General features: G+C 41.2%; 1 pseudogene; it reads right to left on the bottom strand.

Moving 5' to 3' along the window:
- LOC119258230 (60S acidic ribosomal protein P1-like) overlaps positions 1-13,820 on the bottom strand; it is a 29,168-nt pseudogene extending 15,348 nt beyond the window's left edge.
- Positions 13,821-20,383: the final 6,563 nt, after the last annotated feature.

Genomic DNA, 20,383 nt, shown 5'->3' with positions numbered 1-20,383 from the left:
ATTAATATATTTAATACTTTAAAAATAATAATTCTGATGATTACTGTTCCTGTACTAGTCACACATTCAAGCGTTCCTGCCCCTAGCATTACATTTACTAACGCAGGTCAGATGACTACTGTTTCAAACCTAAATTGAAAATAATTCAAATATTTAGGCTAATCATAAATGATTACTGATCATTTGATTTGATTATATTTCACTCACCTTTATTTTGGCTATTTATATGTATTTGTATATATATGTTCTTGAATATTAAAAATATTCTTTTTTAAATTGAGATAACATTGGCTTTAATCTCTGTGTAAGACTTAGGAGAATAGGTTCACACCTGCTCAGATGTATATTTTGATTGTCCTTTTAATAATATGGTTGATTCTGAAATTTTCAAAAATGAATAATATATTTACTCAAATGTTATTCTTTTTTATGATCACTACATTAAATTACATCTAACAATATCTTCAAACTCTGTATTGTGTTAGAAGGCAGAGAAGATATGTTTTGATATTCACTAGTTAATGATGTGTTCAAACAGATACAGAACAGTATCCCCTCCAAGCAGAGCTCTGTCATTTAAGTTGAAAAAGTCAACTTTGACACAGGTTTTGAAAAACTTATAATTAACTCTGCTTTATAAAATTCTAACCAATTTTTTAATTATCAACCCTGCTTGGCTACACATTTAGGAATACCTGAAGCACTTGAGAAATCACCCCAGTTAGCTTTTGGTCACAACAGTCTTCTAATAGGAGAAGCCTTCACCTGTTAGCACACTTACCTCATTCCAGATCAAGAGTAGAAACAGGAAAAGGGATCAAAACAGGGGAGAGAAGAGCATTAGTGACTATGGTGATGGTTCACAGGTGAAACGGTGGTGGGAATTTTATGGGGAATACACAACGATGTAAAAGATATAAATAAAAAAAAAAATTTTAAAAAAGAGTGGAAACAGTGTACACTAATATGAATCTAATAGCTCCTACAGAAGATAACACAAAGTGAAACAAAACAAAGCATTTCAATCCAAAATCTCTGTTTATGAGTCTAGACATCACTACTTATGGCATTCAAAATTTTATGAAAAAATTGTTTTAAAAACAGTTTTGTTTTTTCAACATTGACCTGCAAATAGGACTAATAATAATACCAAGTAGAATTAATCAAATCTACTTTAAAAGAAGATATACAGGTCCTTCTTGGTGGTGCAAGGGGTTAAGACATAACCTATGAAGCAGTCAGCAGTCTTGGCAGCACGAGTTCCATCTCCTGGCCGGCCAGGAAGCAGCCCACATGGCGCAGCAGACCTCTCCTGGCTCACGGGCTGCTCCCCTTAGCAGTGTATTTTGGTCAATCGGCCTGTTCTGTTCCCCATTCTGTCTCTGGTGAATCCTCTCAGCCCCACCCCCACCTCTGGCCAGTGCTCCAGCTCTTGCATGCATAAATAAATAAATCTGTAAAAAAAAAAAAAAAAAAAAAACAAAACACTTTACTACTAAAAAAATAAGATAGGCAGATGGCAAATAAACATATGAAAAGATGGTTTACATCTTATGTCATTAAGATATTGCAAATTGAAACAACAATGAGATATCACTACCCACTTGTTAGAATGGCCCAGATCCTGAACAGTGACAGCACTAAATGTTGAAAAAGATGTGGAGCAACAGGAAATCTTTCATTCGTTGCTGGTAGGAATGCAAAATGGTACGGTCACTTTAAAGGACAGTTTGGCAATTTATTGCAAAATGTACCCAAATGAATTGAAAATTTATGTCCACACAAAAACCTGCACCTGGATGTTTATAGCAGCTTTGTTCATAATTTTTAAAACTTGGAAACAATCAAGATGTCCTTCAGGAAGTATATGGATAAAAAAACTGTAATGCATCAAAACAATGAAAATTTATTCAACACTAAAAAGAAATGAGCTATCAAACCATGAAAAGACATGGAGGAAACTTCAGTGCATGTTGCTAAGTGAAAGAAGCCAATCTGAAAAGGATACATACTGCATGATTCCAATTACCTGACTTTCTGGAAAAGGTAATACTATGGAAGCAGTAGAAAGATTAGTGGTTGCCATGGGCTGGGAGGAATTTAGGGGGTTGAATGAAAAGGTGGAGCACAGAGGATTTTTAGGATTGTGAAGTTATTCTGTATGATACTATACGGTAGATTTGTTCCAAAGCCACAGAATGTACTAAGAAGGAACCCTAATGTCAACAGTGGTAATGATGATAATGATGCAACCTAGGTCCATCAGTTGTAACAAATGCACCTTTCTAGTGGGTGATAGTGATGGTGGGGAGGTGTGCTAGTGGAGGGCAAGGGGTTTATGGGTCATCTCTATACCTTCTGTCCAATTTTGCTGTGAATGTAAAACTGCTCTTAAAAAAATCTATTTCTAAAAAAATTTAAAAAGTTTTTTTTCAACTTTCTGCCTAAAAAGAGTAAAAATAATAACATGAATTGGGATTAATCCAAAGTAATTAAAAACCCCTTATATCAAAACTACGTGTTTTTTTCCCCCCAAAGCAATTTTATTCGTGTGCTTTGGCTCATAGCTTTAATGATGAACAAGACGTTTCTAAAAGAAAAGGCTTTGTCTCATCCTTCCTTTTCACTCTGTCATCTTTAGTATCTGATAGCCTTGCTTATTCAGTTGAGTGATTTCCTAATTTTTAAAAATTATCAATTATGAAATATTTCAACCTTTGAGAAATAATATGACAGTCACATATTCACCACTAATTGAAAAATAGATGTAAGCAAAACTTTAGCCTTGCTACGGAATAATGGTTATCAGAGGGGAAGGGGGAAGGAAAGGGTAGAAGAGGTTGATGGGATGTTGGAGAATGGTGAATGGACATTTGGTGGTGTGTGTGGTGACAAAATGTAATCTGGGCAACTACACAGGGATGTAAACTAATGTTACCTTAATTTAAAAAAAGTTAATATTTAGCCATATTTGCTTCATGGGCATTTGTAAAAGACAAGGTACACTACACTTCCATGGGTCATAACACCTACTATTTGCAAGACTTCGCACCATATGTACCATCTCACTTTTTTTCCTTGATCAGCAAACTCATGAAAATTCAGCAACCCTGTTGAAAAGATACTTCTTGGTCCTGGCCTATCACTCAAAGCAGTTTCTAAGCTGAACTGCAGATAGCTGGCATCTGGTTTCTTCTTCAAGATCCTGCAACCTAAAGCTGCCCTAATTCCTCTTCTATAAAAAAAACATAGCAATGAATTAATAATTAATTGATTCATAGTCATGCATAACTGCACCTTTATTGGTTGGATATATTTTGCTTTATTTTTGTTTTTTTTTTTTTTTTTTTTTTAATTTTTTTTTTTTTATAGAGGCGTGTTTTATTTATTTGTTTGTTTGTTTTGTTTGTTTTGTTTATACACACACTGGGTACAGTCAGAAGCTTGGGAGGGTGAGAGAATTCACCAGAGTCAGAACGGGGAGCAGAGCAGGCAGAAGGACAGAAGTACACTGCTGAGGGGAGCAGCGGGCGGCAGGAGAGGTCTGCGCGCCATGTGGGACCCTCCTCCGGTGGCCGGGGAGCAGCCGGGGAGCAGCCGGGGAGCAGCTGGGGAGCAGCCGGGGAGCAGCCGGGGAGCAGCCGGGGAGCAGCCGGGGATCGAACTGGCGCCGCAGAGGCCGCGGGCAGCTTCGCAACCCAGCGCTCAACCACTGCGCCACCAGGGAGGCCCCTATTTTGCTTTATTTTTGTTTTAATGTAACCTTAACACACATACAGAAAGTGCGTAAGTTGTAAGGGTACAATTTGACATCACTCAAATCACATGTATCTTTTTAAATAAGAGGGATACTAGAGTCCAGAAATGATAAAAACATTTTAAACATAGCACCAGGAACTCCCTGGTGGTGCAGGGGAATAAGCCTCAGCACTATGAATTTATCAATAGCCACTGCAGCATGAGTTCTATCCTGGCCTGGGAGGTAACCCACATGGCGCAACAGACCTCTCCTGTATTGCCTGCTATTCTCCTCGGCAGTGTATTTCAGTAGATCTACCTGTTCTGCTCCTCACTCTGTCTCTGGTGAATCCTCTCTCCCCCTGCACCTCTGGCCTGTACCCCAGCTCTTGGATGCATAAATAAATAAAATAAATCTTTAAATAAAAAATAAACATAGTACCAACTGGCAGCATGTAAATAAATGTTATTCACTTAAAGTTTGTGAGACAAAAGATAAATCCTTATTTTATCAAAAGTAAAATATAATAAAGATATATACTTAGACATACATAGAAAATGAAATTAATACGTTTATTGCAAATCCTCTTGCCTCCATGAATTACTTAGCTCTATTACTAATAGCTTGTTAAACCTCTAAAGAATGATTAGTATTCACAACAGAAATAGCTATTAGTCTGTATTAAAAGACTCATTTTTAAGTATAAACAATGCTGAAACCACTAATAGAAATTTTACCTTGGTTTACAATTACGTAAATGACTTGATATTTATGCTTCAAAACAGATACAGCCCACAAAAACCTTCTGAGTTAATTTAGTTTATATTAAATTACAAACTAACATTGGAAATGCCCAGCTGGCCTTGTTCAGGTCCCTGAAAACAGAACGGTTGGTTCTAGTTTTATTGTCCATGGTCAGCAGAGTGGTATTCAGGAGACCCCAGCATACCAAGAGAAGGGGCTGCAGGTCTCAGAAAGTTGAAAGGTCTTGGCACCAGGATTGTCATAAGACAATGAGAGCACCCCACATCTTATTTGACCATATCCTCATAAAATCCCAGTGATGTTTTTACAAAGTCAAGCGATAAATGAGGATTTCGTTAAGCAATCCTTGGAATAATAAATTTTATGTTAGTTGTTGAGTTTATAAGATTGACCTAAGTCAGTGCTCCCCAGTGTTAAGCATGTCTAAAATTTAAAAAATGAAGTTAAAGTTCAACAAGATTTTGGATGGTTTCAGCTGAAATGAAAATAGGAATACTTAATTTTTGTCCATGTTTGGCAGAGGTGGGAGGGTGGGAGAGTATTTCAAAGATACAGAATAGTTAAAAGAATGGTACAATAAAAATCCACATACTCTCACCCCTATTAAACAATTGCTAGCAATCTCTTTCTGTTTCTGTCTAAGTAGATAATTAGTTGACCGCCTGATAGACCAATAGTGATAAATTAAATGATTGATTATATAGATATATAATACATAGAATTTATAATTTATATATAAAGTATATAATTTATATTTTATAATTATATAATATGTAGTGCATATATAATATATAATTTGTGTTTGTGTCTGCTATTTATTTTGAAAGTAGTAGACATCTTGACAGGTCATTGTAAATATTCTAGCATGAGCCTCCCATATGTAACTGCAGTACTATTATCACATCTAAAAAAAAAACCCTAATAGTCATTTCATAATTGTCTCTATATACAATTATACTCAAATTTCTTTAATTTCCCCAAGAATTGTTTTTATAGTTTTCATTGCCTTACAACTTCTTGTACCATGTTCTTCAGTCTCTTTCAGTCTAGCAGCTCCTCTACCCTTATTTTCCCATCAATGACCTTGGCTTTTGGATGAGTCCAGGACAGTTATCATGTGAAATGGTCCTTAGTCTGGATTACCTACATTTGTGTAATTGGTCCTTTAATGTCATTGAGTTTTCTCCTCTCTCCTATACTGTCTATGAACTGGAAGTTAGGTTTATAGCTCTCCTCAGGCTCAGGTTAAACATCTGGAACAAGAAATACTTCGTGGGTGACGATGTATGCTCTTTGCACCACTGCAATCAAGTTGTCTCACCATTTGTGAGACTAATTTTGATCACTTACTTACAATGGCGACCATTAGATCTCTTCATTTTATAAAGGTCCGTTTCTCTTTGCAATTCACAGTTAATCTGTGGATGGTAATTTGGTTCCATGAAAATATCCTGTTCACAAACGAGCTTTCACCCAATGGCTTTAACAACTATTGACCACACTTTAGAGAATAAATTACCGCATTTGGGATTGTAAATTGGTGTTTTTAAGAATATGGCTTTAATATTAGAAAATACAGAAGACAGGACCCTGGTAAGAATTTGATACTTTATCAGGTTTCATCCTAAAATAAACAGCATTTTTTTTTGTCACATAACTGCTAGTACTGACTTAAAACTCAAATGTATGGTTCTTACATCTCTTCGAGAGTCAGTATAATTGGTATTCTCATACAAACTTCAGCTTAGGTACCCACTATATAGCAAAACCTTAATTCAGTGGAAGAGGAAGCACAAGTATAGTCATAAAACCATGAGGAAAAGGTGCATAATTGGGGGTAAGAAGATGAGTTACATTTTCTAGAGTGTGGTGTTTGTAAAAGTCTCTACTGTTAAAATAGTCCCAACGAGGGCCTCCCTGACAGCGCAGGGGTTAAAGACAGCACTATCAAGCTATCCATAGCCACTGCAGCACAGTTTGATCCCAGGCCAGGAGCTGATCCACATGGTGAGGTAGACCTTTCCTGTCTCACCCGCTGCTCCCCTCAGCAGTGTATTTCAGTAGATCTGCCTGTTCTGCTCCCCACTCTTCTGGCAAATCCTCTCACCCTCCTCCCCCCAACTTCTGACTTACATCCCAGTTCTTGTATGCAAAAATAAATAAATCTTTAAAAAATATAGTCCCAAAGAGGATTAACAACAGACTATACAAAACAGACCACAAAATACAGATTCACAAAAACAGACCATAAGCCTCTTTCCTCAATGAAAAATCTGTATTTCATAATGTGATGTATTTTATTAGCACTTATGAAACAAATGGGCCAGAACATAGTAAACAGACTGTAAAGTGTCCCAGCATGAATCAAACTGGAGCTCAATGTAAGCACCCAATTTCCTTGGGGGTGACTTAGGGGATACCTGATTAATTTGAACTCACCCTATACTTTTTCCAAGTCAAATTAAACTGTGCTTAACATTTCCTAAAACATTCATATTTGTAAGAAGCAAAAAACCCAAGATTTTTAAAACATACTATAAGAAAATGACAAAAAAATAATAAAAACCAGCAAGAATCGAAAATTACATTGTTGGCATAAGAAATGAACCAGAACCATACACCTGAAATCTTATCAGTTTAAAATCCCGTAACTAAATGAACAACTCATGAACAATTTATAGAATGATGTCATCTATGTCGCAAAACAGTGACAAGATTTATTAGAAGTGGGAAGAGGCAGACTCCACCTAGAAATAGTCAGCTGCTAAAAAGGAATTTAGAGTAAACTTTCAAGAAATCTTTAGCAATAATAAACTCAAGTTATTTTAACAGAAAAAGAAGGTATAGGACTTTTGAAATAGGAAGTATTCTTTGTTAATAAATGAAAATATCAAAAACTCTTAGCTGGCAACAAAAAAGTCACTAAATAAATTAATTTTTATGATTAAGTAACATTCTGAAAAATCTACTGGACTAGCTTAGGTATTTGTAGAAGAAATAATACTTACATAAGTAAGAAATAAGAAAACCAGATTTCCTAGCATATCCTCAGTTAAAGGAGAAGTAGGATAGAAAACTGGAAAAACTTGGGCCAGGCAGAGGAGGCCTTGGGGTCTAAAGGTGTTTGTACATTCTCTTATAGGTAGCAGAGAGCCAGTGAATGTTTCTGAGCAAGGCGGCAGTCTGAAGAAGGCATTTGGGGGAGATAACTGGGAGTGGTAACTAGTTTGGGGGCATGCACTGAGTACCAGTCTCTGCACAGGCTGGTGAACACTCTCTCGCTTCACAACCACTCAGCAAAGTGAACATTGGACTGTTTCTCAAAGAGGAATCGGTTCGGAGAACACGTAGCTCACCCAAGGCCACAATGCTGGCAAGTTGTGGAACTAAGATTCAAAACAAGCGTGCTGATTCTGAATTCCTTGCTCTACTCAGGAAATGACCACTTGCCACAGCTAGAAGCATGGAAACCTTTGTGTGTGTGTGTGCTGAGGGGTGTGCTGGCTGAGCTGAACACCAGATTTCTGCTCTTTCCAGGGGAGCAGTGCAATGAGGGCCTCCTCTTCCCCCTACCCTTTTTCTTGCCATTTTACTAGTGTATGAACTTGGAAGTCTCTCTAAATCTCTCAAGGGTTGGCAAAGGAATGAAGAAACAGAAGACAAGATATACATAGCCTATTAGGATGGGAATTTCAGAGGTAAGGTATTTGACTCTGATCCTCCAGTGTGTCATGAAAACATTTTTCTACTCTCTCTTCCTTCTTGACTATGTAGCTACCATTGCTTGCCATTGGAAACCTACCTAGACCACTGCCATTGCCTCTAGAAGCAAGGAAAGTGTGGCTGGATACACTCAAGGGAAAGACTTAGCAAGAGGGAGAGGTTTGTGGGGGTTGATAATGTTCTCTGCACTCAGAATGCACGTGGATCCAGATTACATAAAGAACGTTGCTTTAGAGGTTATTTAAGTAATAGAATTAGGGTTAGTGACCATTTCTGGGTACAGTTACAAGACCACTCCTTGAAGTTTCTCAAATTTAAATATGCATATGAATCACTTGGGGATCTTAATAGAATGAAGGCTTTGATTTAGTAGCTTGGTGTAGGGGCTTGTAATTCTCCCAGGTGATGCCGATGTTGCCTCTCCAATCCACTGTAGGAATAAAAAGGATCCAGTTTCTGTAAAGGGCAAATTTTATAAAATGGCAAAAGGTGTTGCTGTGGCACAAATGTCAAGAACTAAATAAAAGGTCTTTGTATAAATGTTATAATTCAACATCCATTGTTTAATTCAATAAATATCTATTGAGCACCTACCAAATGCCTAAGGTATGTCAAATCCCTAAGAAAGGGAAAAGAACTGTTCTTGCCAGTTATTCTAACTTTCAGAGGGTAGAAGCAAAGAATCAAAATATTCAGCAACTAAGCAACAGAGTAAACTGGACCCAGGGCAGGAATGAGCCAGGGATGACTCCTCAGCAAAAATCTCTGGAATTCCTCTCACTTCATGACCTCAGGCTGAACAGCACTGGAGTTTGGCTTCCAGGTGGGCCTTAGCCAAGATGAAGGGAATGGAGAGACAGACAGTGCCACAAAGGAACACCCTTCTGCCCCCTGGGAACCGGGCTTTCCCTGACTCCCAGCCAAAGGATGGGAAAGGCCTTGCCCTGCTGTCCTTCCTATCTGCCTGATAGAGTGAACCTAATATACCTTCTTTCAAGATCCAAGTCTCACATCACCCATGGTTTAACTTTTTTTCCCATGACCATCTAAGTCCCATCAAATTCTGAGAAATCATGGGATCCTCTAAACCTTCCCCGCTGATGGGGGAGGTCACTGCAGGGGGAGCAGGGAGGAGAGGGCCGCAGAGTGGAGACTGTTTAGGGCCTGGTACCCAACACATCTTAGTTGGAATCCTAACTCTGTGTCTTAAGGGAAGCAGTGCTTCAGGCACATGTTACGATTCGTAATACCAATCTCATTGTGTTTTGTGAGAAGGAAAATGAAATTTTTTATGTAAACTACTTAGTAATGGCTGAAAGCTCATTTACCACTCTGCCCTGTTCCGTCCCCAAGTCCCTCAGTGAGAGTGACGACTCTTCTCGTGACCAGGCTGTACCAGGTACTCACTTCTATCCTGTACCCCCACATTCCAGTGCAGGGATTGGCAAAGTACAACCCACAGACCAAACCCAACTCACCACTTAGTAAATAAAGTTTTGTCAGAACTGCCACACTCATTTCTCACATGTTGTCTTGGTGGTTCTCATGCTACAATGATGGACGTGCATAGTTAAGACAGAGACCCTCTGGCCTTTTCCCAACAAACCCTTTTTAGAAACCTGTTATCAATGGCCTTCCCTAGAACACACCTGTCTCCCCTCACTAGACAGTTAGCTGCCTGAGAACAGAGTGAGTGTCACTCACCCCAGCATGCTCAGCAAGTCTCACTGCTTGGCACGTAGCCAGAATCCAGCCAAGGTCAGAGGAGTGAAAGACCAAACACAGAAATACATGAAGGCCTGTGTCTCCTCCTGTCTGCCTCAACTCTAGGGTCCAAAGAGCAAACTTTAGAGGCATAGGATTTGTTTAATTGAGATGGGGTTTCCAGTAAATATATCAGGGTGATATAGTGAAATAAAGTAGCTTATCTGGATCCTGAAAAGCTCCATCCCACATGAGAGAGTCATGCTCCCTCTAAGTACCCCTAGGTTGTCCCTGAACTAAAGCAGACTCTCCACACAGGAGAACAGTGATGAAACCAGGCCGTCGTGTGCTGCTGCCTGCAGGAGTTACACAGCCAAGTTCCCTTAAGAAAGAAAGGGATACAGTTTGTTATGAAGTGAGAATGCCTTTGTGCACTGATTGACTAGGGCTTTGCCTACTTACTTTGGAAGAAGGTCATACGGAGCCTTTCTTCAGACAGACAGCATCCCTTACCCTGCAGCCATATTTAAGCTCTTATGATTACACCTCTTTGGGACTCCTTGACCCAGCCCAGCCACCAACTGGCTGAGTAACTATATGTCCAGAGGCATGAAAGTGCACAGTAGAAGCTGAACCAAGTGAAATCTGAAACTTCCTCTAGTTCTAGAATTCTGCAAATCTGATTTGTTCTACCTTAAGCTTTGGGAGTACAAGATTACCTTTCCACTTGCGGGAGTAAGGCCCGAGGATCTCAATGCAGAGAAAGACTAGGGTGGGTTATTGAGAAGTAGAATGTTGTGGCCACTGGATTTGTCTTCCTTGTACCCCTTTCTGCTTCTTCTGGTACCATACTTCATCCCACCCCCAAGCCATAGAGGGAAACACATGAACCAAGTTGGGCCCATCCCCAGAACCTTTGTTTGTAATGGGTTATAATTAGAGCCTGAAGCTATAATCGCTGTGTTCCCTGGAGGAGTCTGAGAGGAGCTGTCATGAGTGAGGAGAAAGATGATGAACAAAGACCCAAGGGCAACTGCTTTTGGATTAGCTTAATGGACATCTAGGTCAGAAAATCCCCTTCTCTGCTCAGGATAATTCAAGGGCCCACACCTCACCAGCACATGGAAGAGTCCTAAACTCTTCACAGAACTGCAGGCAGCTGCCTACTTTGGGTTCAAGGACCCCTTCCCTTTGTCTCTGGGAGAGTATGGTCTGGAAGTTGGCCCTACTGAGCAACATTGCATTGTGGGTACACAAGCCGACCTTGAATTCTTTTTTTTTTAAGATTTATTTATTTATGCATACAAGAACTGGAGTACAGGCCAGAGGTGTGGGGGTGAGAAGATACACTAGAGACAGAGTGAGGAACAGAACAGGCAGATCGACTGAAATACACTGCTGAGGGGAGCAGCAGGTGAGTCAGGAGAGGCCTGCTGAGCCATGTAGGTAGGTAGCTTCCTGGCCAGGAATCAAACTCGTGCTGCAGAAATTGCAAATAGCTTCACAGTACGGCATCTTAACCCTTGCGCCACCAGGGAGGCCCCAGACCTTGAATTTTGCTGATTAAATCCTGGTTCTGTCAATTACTTGATTTAGAACATGGGCAAGTGACGTCAGCTTTTGGTGCCTCTATTTCCTCATCTACAGGATGGGTGTAGTCATACCACCACCTCCAGCCCTGAATGTATGTGAAATGCCTACGCATGGGACATGCTACATAAGAGGTGGCCATTAATAGTCCCCATGCTAACTTCATCTTCTTTTTACTGAACTATATACATATTTTTAATTATAGTTAGGTCAAGGAAGGCAGAGGTGGTAAAATATTTGAAGCCTTGACAACAGGAGTGTCAGTGGTCACTCTGTGGTTCTGGCAGTGGCAAGACCCAGAGACATCACCCTTTACTGTATCAAGGTCTATGCAGCACCACAGACCCATGTGTTTTTGGATGGCAGAGTCACTTCTAGACCCCAAACCCCTGGGAAATAAGAATGAGTGTTCCTGGTCTCCACTGTCTTCCCTCCAGTGAGCATGTTATCGGGGAGTCACTGTTCCCTGACTTGTCTGTCGCAATTGAGGAAGTTGGGGCCATGGACTGAAACTCATTCTCCTTTCAGTCTGTGAGGGCACAAGTACATTAATAAACACTGAACTTTTTGTCCAACTCCCAGCCGGGTAGAGTCACTTCAAACACATTTTTGTTTATTGTTTTACATTGAATCATTTATAGGAATTCAGCATTTACAGACCATTTCCTGTTTAGGCAAAGTGCTTAAGGGAAATGGCACGGAACAGGTTTTCTAGCTCCCTGTACTGTGGACCCCAGACTGTCAGCTCACCAGCGTGGCTGGCTGATCCGGTGTGGCCCCATCTTCCCTGGTTCTGAGCCTCTTGTCATTAATTTAATTATTACATTAAATTAATAGTTTATGTTTGCACAACATTGTCTCTCGAATTATCCTTTCACCCCCTAATAGTGTTGGATTTCATTCCTATTTTACAGATGAGGAAACTGAGTCTGAGAGCTCAAATTTGCTCAGCTGTATGTGGTACATGGTCTCTGGCCTACTTTGACCTCTGGACCAGGTTAGAGCTGATGCAGCCTGTCCTGATACAGCCTGTCCAACACATGTGTCTGTTCATCCCACCTGCCTCCTGCCCCATCTCTTGGCTGCATAATGATGTCCCCAGCATGACCCCATAGCTGCAGGCAGGAAACCTGTTCCGGCTCCCACATCCTCACTGAGCTCAGGCCAGGGGTCCCCACCGCCACCATGGGGCATGCAGCCCAGTGAGAGGTCGCATCTGCAGACACAACTTTAATGACTCTGGCAAGGGTGCGCCTTTGGCATCTCTGGGTATGGAAAAAGAGCGATTTGTCCCAGGCCGGACAGGGCGGAGGCAGGTGGAGAGGGAAGAACTCCACCACAGCTGCAGTTTCTTGATGCCATGCCTTCCCCTGACCAGGAGGCTGAGGCCATTTCAGACCAGCGGTCCTGGGGATTCCCAAGTGGAGCACGGGGGCTGAGAGGCCAGGGAAGATGCATGGGTCATGAGAGGACTGGGAGGAGGGTCTGCTGTCCCATTAATGAAACAGACAAGCTGGAGGAAATACTATCCACAGTCTCAGGAACATTCTGCGGAGACAGGAGCCTCATTTTGGGGACACAAAAACCACAGGGGTGGTGTGTGCTACAGGAAGCCACTTGGCATGTGAACCTACCACAACAGGATCCCTTCTGGCCAACAAGCCATCAGAGTCTTTTTCTAATGTGGTATGGGCTCTACTGCTGGCTGGACAGACAAAAACATCAACAAACTTAATCCCCATTTGAGCTTCCTAGGAGAGGCCGATACTGACTTCTCTATTTGTGCACTGACAGGTGGTCCCTCTGCTGTGTGGGGTCTTGGCAGGAGTCCAGGTTTTATTCTGGTTAGCTTTGTCAAGCTTCCTCATGCACTAGAGAACAACTCTGTGGCCACAGGCACTTTCTCTCTGGACCTCTGTTTCCTGCCCTCTGAACTGGATAGATCACCTTCAATGTCCCTCCCACAGCACAGCTATCACATTTGTGATCAGCATACAAGAGCTTGGTAAAAGAAAGAGCACCATATAAAATTAGTTACCAGCCATACCACATGGTGTTTACAAAGCAGGCTCACCCTGGAAACATCTGGTCTTCCTTAATTGAAGACTTCTCCCTCTCTTTGTCTTCTCTGCCAGCAGCTAAGGTCCACTGGGTGTCCTGACTGGTGGGTGGTACCTTGCAGGGCCATGCCAGCAACACTGTCCTGCAGGAGTAAGCTCTTCCTTCCTCGGTGATTAGATGATCCATGGATCCTCCATGATCCATGCACCCAGCAAGCTGCTCCCCTTGTCAGCTTCATGTTGTCCCTCAAAGACTTCCTTGTATCCTCCTCTGGGTTTACTCTGCAGTGTCACCTCTCCTGCCCTCACCTCTGCACCCTCTGCTAGTCTGAATGCAATCACCCATTACCACAGCACCATTAACATACCAGAAACATTTATTCCAAATCAAGGTTTGGGCCTCAAGTCTCTTAACTCCACAGAGAGACTCACCTACTCCCTTGGTTTTATTAACCAAGGGAGTGAACCTACAGTGAAGGGCAATTATTTGGGGATTGAAGAACTGTAACTTGGGTGCACAGTTTTAGGTAGAAATCTAAAATGTGCCCCAAGCAGAGGTAAAAGTTATGGGTTTTATGGGAAGGAAGAGGAAGAAGAGGTAGGCGGTTAAATAAAAGAGTTCATGTTATCAAGCTTAAACTATGCTTGGCATACATAATTGGTTACTGTTCTATCCTCTGACAAAAGTCCATAATCATCAGTCTTTGTTTTATACTAATGATGTGTCATTATTTTACACCCTTGTTTGCTTTTTCATAATACAGGATTTCTCCCCTGAGGTGTGGTCCCCATAATTTTCCCACCTCCAAGGCACACACAATCCACCATAATCCACTGTGCTCTCCTCCCCCTACTGTTTTCTTTCCCCACCCCAACCCACCCCACCCCTTCTCCCTTTCTGGATGCCTCAGATCTATGGTCAGCTTTCCAGGACTGATTTTAAAGTTTATCTTTAGCTGATCCTTTGTTTGGTTTCTCTGTATTTCACATATAAGTGAAACCATGCAGTATTTCTCTTTCTCTTTCTGGCTTACTTCACTTAAGATAATCCCTTTCAGTTCCATCCATGTTGCCGCAAATGGCAGTCAATAGTATTGTGTGTATGTGTGTGTGTGTGTGTGCGCGCGCGCATCACAACTCCTTGATTCACTCATCTGTTCTGGGGCATTTTGGTTGCTTCTATATCATCAGTCTTTGTGATTAAGATGTTTTTTCCTGCTGACTTCTCAAGAAAACATTCATGAAACAATTGCTGTTTGGCCCAGCCCAAGGGTCTTTGACCTAGTACAAACAGAAAAAGAACACCACGAAAGAAACACCAACTTGATTTTAAAATGGACTTACTTAAGTCTGTTTTTAGGTTTCGAATTTTATTTCAAAACAGTTGCCTTTCAAATCTTTAGGAACAACCTCTTCTGGGTTATTAACCATTTGGGGAATGTGCATTTTAAAAGCTCGCATATCTTTCTCCAGTCACTATCTCTTACAATTTCCTTCCCCAAAGTCCTAAACCCTGAAATTCTTCCTAATGACCTGACATCCTAGGACTTCCCTTGATGTGCTGGGCAGAAACATTTCAAACTCAGGGAACACATGATGGGAAATGAGTTTTATGTATCCCAAGGATATGTAATTCTCTTTGGAGGTTTTACTTGATAATAGCTGTGCCCCAGAAAACCATCTTGTTTAACCAATGTGATAAGTTGACAATGTAGTTTTTCTCTCTGATTATAATGTACTCTGTGTAGTCAATACACTGGTACCATGTGAGTGTAATTTCCTCTTTTATTTTATCTCCAATGCACTGTATTATAAATAAACAGTTAAAAAAAAACACCAAAAAAAAAAAAAGCTCGCATCAATCATAGCATCTTGTTCTGTTTATAGTCAATGAATATTCTTTATGTTTTAATTAATTAATTAATTAATTAATTTTTAAAGATTTATTTATTTACGCATATAAGAGCCAGGGTACAGGGTGCAGGGGGTGAGAGGATTCACCAGAGACAGAGCAGGGAAACAGAACAGGCAGATTGACTGAAACACACTGCTGAGGGGAACAGCGGGTGAGACAGGAGAGGTCTGCCTCACCATGTGGGTTGCTCCCTGGGAGCAACCTTGTGCCACCAGGGAGACCCAATTTATTTATTTTTTAAATTGAGGTATAGGTTTACAGTGTTGTATAAATTTTAGGAGTGCTCACTCCTTCAAATGTATGATGCTATACCATGCCCACCACCAATAGTCTTCCACCACAATTCTTCAGGCTCCTTCCCATTTTACTCCCAATCTTACTCCCTTCCACTCTGGTAACTTCGAGGAAAGAAGAGGGTAGGAGGGGAGGGGAGAAAACAGGGGTTAGGAGAGCACAATGGATTATGGTGGAGGACTGTGGGTGTTTTGGTGGTAGGAAAACTATGGTGACCATACCTGAGGGGAGAAATCCAAGGGTTTATTTTTGTTTTGTTTTGTCTGTTCATTTCCTTTGCTTCTTTATATTTCATCAATAAGCTAGATCATTCAGTATTTGCCTTTCTCTTTCCCATTTATTTCACTTACCATAATCCCCTCCAGTTCCATCTATGTTGTCACAAATGGCAATATTTCATTTTTTATGACTGTGTAGTATTCTGTTCTTTATCCACTCATTGGTTGGTGGGCTCTTAGGTTATTTTCACAGATTGGTAGTGTTTTTGTAACTTGATTTAGTTTTTGTAGTGATTTTGCAAACTGATTTAGTTTTTTGCATTCCAGCAAAACTTCCATATCAGCCCAAATAAATAATAGCTTGAGAGTGAGTATGTGCCCTTGATCTGTTATAGTTGTAAGGGCCTTACAATAGTAAGGAGGGGTTCACTAAGGTCTTTCCTTTAAATTGGAGGATTTATCACATTATTCAGATCATAAGTGTTTCGTGGTCTGTGTTCTGGCAGTTTCCTTCAATTTCTAATAAAAGCTGTGTACTGAGCCACTCTTGAACCAACACAGTGAGAGATGATAAGGGACATTTGGAATGCGATTAAAACCATTAATCTAAAATCAAACAGGAAACCTTGTGCCCCATAGATAAAGGAAAGCTGAGGGAAAATATTGATCTCATGTTCATTCAGATTGGTGCAAATCCCTCACAGGGGGGCAAATGTATATTTTAGTCAGGATGAGGTAAAAGCACACCTCATAAAATATGCATCACTTCCCTGACAGGAGGAGAGGGGGTTGTGGAAAACTACACCAGAACCACATTCACTGGGTAAGAATGCTTGACTCCGGAAGAAAGTAGCTGGAGCAGAATGCTATAATACTGCAGGGGGAAGGTGGGTCCAGAGTAAACAGTATGTGTCTGTCACCCTGAACACAGGTTGCCCCAGCTGATGACCAGAACTGATGTGGAGCCTCCTGGGGTAAGTCACCAGATGGAATCCGCCTCCTGACACAGGAATGAGCTCATTTGGTGGCTTTCTCCATGAAGTTGTCCCAGATGGCAGCTGGGACCTAACACCTTAGGGTCAGCCTGGGGGCAGAACTGAGTGGGTGAACTTTGTCCCCTTGGTTTTGATTATTGCCGCTATTGTATTTTAAAACAAAAAAAAGAAATGACCAGAAAGGCTGAAAAGAAGCAAATCAAGTACATCACAGAGACTATGTGGTTTGGAGGGAGTGGGTCCAGCAGGGTAGACAGAAGCAAGGACACCAGAGCCTACTACTGCTCACAGACACCACACTGGGGCACTTCACTGTGTCCTCAAAGTTAAAGTTAAGGGATTAGAAAAGCTCAGTGTTCCTACACTTAATTGATCACAGATACCCTTTAAATCATAAGATGCTGATAGCATACCTAAAGATACTAATTCGATTGGAGAACCTTGGAGAACCTGGTTATGAGTAGATAATGGTGGATGATTTCACAGACCAATTAATCTCCTCCCCCTACCAAAACCCCCACAAAAGTTAGAATCTTACGTATAATATGTGTACCTATATTATTCTTTTATAATATTAGAAGTGGCCAAATTTTGCATTTTGAGAATATTTTTTAAAAAGAAAAGTTTTGGCTTTACGGAAAAATGGAGCAGAGTGTGCTGTTTTCTCCTATATCTTGTTCTCTCTCACCCCCAGTTGTCCCCATTAGTATCTTTTAGTGTAGTAAAAAGGCCCTTAAAACAAAGAATTAGTGTTGATATTTTTTCATGTGTAATGCTACTATTACTTAGAATAGAGTTAGAGAAAATGAGAGAGATGTGCTCTTTGGGGTCCCTTTCAGCATCTCCAAAAAACAAGTGAGGGGTTTTCCCCTGCAAAGAAGTGATTTTCCACTTGAGGATAGACACAGGAAAGGTGTCTAAATGAAGCTGCCAAAAATGTTTCTGCAAGGGCTTATTAAATCACCAATAGCGTGTTAATTGTCTCAAAGCCTTTTGTCTCCCATGTTAACATCTGAGCCACAGGATACCCAAATATGAATGAGTTTATTGCTCTCATGCGATACACGGAAGCTAAAGCATGAAGCTACTACCTAACTAGTCCATAGTCTCGAAACCAACTTTAGAGGAAAAGAAAAAGGCAAACTTCCTGATTTTATAGGGGCAGGCTCTTCCCAGCAGCTCGCCAGGGTGCCTGCAAAGGTGCACACGTGCTCATTCACCCCTCCTAGATTACATCAGGGTTTCACCTCAAAGCTCAACAGGTGCAGCTTTGGGACCAAGGACAGGAAGTTCTGTTTAAGGAGTCTACCTCAGAAACTCCATTCCCTCCTCAAAGGAACTGAGTGAAAATGAGATGCATTCAAGAAAAGATGAAATGAATTCATAGGAAACACCATAATAGGCTAAGGAAAATCCCTATCTTCTGACACAGTGTTGTAGACTAGCCGGCTGTTCCAGCACCAGTGTCAGAGAGAAACTACTGTACATGTTCAGGCCGCCCAGGGCCTGTGCAGACAGGAAACTCTTCATTAGGCAATTTAGGGGATGCAAAAAAATTAACAAAAATGCAGCACTCCATGGGCTTCCCCGGTGGCGCAGCAGTTGAGTGCTGGGTTGTGAAGCTGCCCGCGGCCTCTGCCGCGCCGGTTCGATCCCCGGCTGCTCCCCGGCCACAGGAGGAGGGTCCCGCATGGCGCGCAGACCTCTCCTGCCGCCCGCTGCTCCCCTCAGCAGTGTACTTCGGTCCTTCTGCCTGCTCTGCTCTCCGCTCTGGCTCTGGTGAATTCTCTCACCCTCCCGCGCTTCTGACTGTACCCAGTGCTTGTATAAACAAACAAACAAACAAACAAAAAAAAAAGCCTCTATTTAAAAAAAAAAAATAGTTTAAAAAAAAAAATGCAGCACTCCAAATCTTGACTTTGTCTTCCATTCTTATAGACATAGGTGTGGTATTTACATCATTTATATCACAGTTCATTTACAAAATAATTTTCTACTTCTTTCAGGAAAGGTAATTTTATGATCTGTTTTGATAGTCTAAGTATTAGACTATATTATATTATATATTATATAATTTGCATCCTTATAGTATTAAGGATGCAAATTATATATACCTCTTAATTAAAGCATATCAATCATCATAATGACTACACAGTATTACACTATATATCGAGTTCCCTAATTTTGAACAATGCTATTTTCAGTGCTATTTTAGACAATCAAATGTTTTTTGCATACTGTTTTCTTGTATGGGGGAGCTGAAATTTTTATTTCATTGAGCTCAATATTCAGAAGTAGAATTGCTACTCTAAGAGAATAATTGGTTTTTACCTTTCTATTTTGATTTCAAACTTACCAAAGAGTTGCACTGGTCCTCCCCTGGTGGCGCAGCGGTTGAGCGCTGGGCTGCGAGGCTACCCGCAGCCTCTGCAGCACTGGTTCGTTTCTCCGGCCGCCAGCGAGGGTCCCACAAAAAAAGAAAGGAAGAAAGAGTTGCACCAACAGTACAAAAAACTCCCATGCCACCGGGTAAATGTTAACAAGCATAACCATGCGTGGGGCGCTTCCTAGGGACTCAGCCTGTCCTAGTTGATGTTTCTCAGTGTTGGTGTGGAATTCCCCTCACTGCCACAGTACCCAATGTAACTTTCCGTGTCTGGATGAAGGTCTAGACGACATATGCCACAGAACACCCATTTCAAACCCACTGTGGTGTTTACTCTCTTCTCAAAAACTAGAGATCCCCAAATTAAACCCTCAGAGATAGTACTACCAAAGTTCTGGTATCCTGTCGCAAGCCACCTTCCCATAAGCCTCTTTTCTATCTTTTCTTCTGGGGTTCCACAGATATGACATAATTAATTTCTCACTCAACTGGTTGGGGTCTCAGGGTGATCCTTGATCTAGTGCCTCTCCCTCTGTCCTTGATTACAAACCACCCCCCCACCCCTAACCTCTCATCCCCCCATGACTCACATGTTCTTTGGGGAGGGGCCCACCACAGACATAGTGCTGGGTAGGAAAGCGGTCGGAATCCGGTTTTTCTGTGCCCACTTTGTCTCAGTGTTACCTAGGCCTGGGTGTCATTTTTCTTCCTTGAAAGCTAACGGCTTTGATACAATTTTCCCAGGATGTTATTTCACTAAGATTTCTTTTCTATTTTTTTTCTTCACACACCCCACCCCCAGCAACATTCCCTTGACTAAAATCAAGGCTCCCATTGTCACCATATCGCCTCCCACACCTACCTCCTCCTTCTAGGCTTCCCTGGGGTCTGTGAAAGGAAAAACAAGCTTGTATTTACTAGGAGCACAAAAACCCCAATTCCAAGATTAGGGTATTAACTGGCCTGAGTCATTGGGAGTATTTCAGTAAAGCTC

This window comes from Talpa occidentalis, unplaced genomic scaffold (genome assembly GCF_014898055.3).
Source record: "Talpa occidentalis isolate TD23 unplaced genomic scaffold, MPIMG_talOcc4v2.1 talOcc4.4, whole genome shotgun sequence".
Classification (NCBI taxonomy): Eukaryota; Metazoa; Chordata; class Mammalia; order Eulipotyphla; family Talpidae; genus Talpa; species Talpa occidentalis.
The sequence above is the reverse complement of the archived record's forward strand: the minus strand, read 5'-3'. Positions and strand labels throughout refer to the sequence as shown.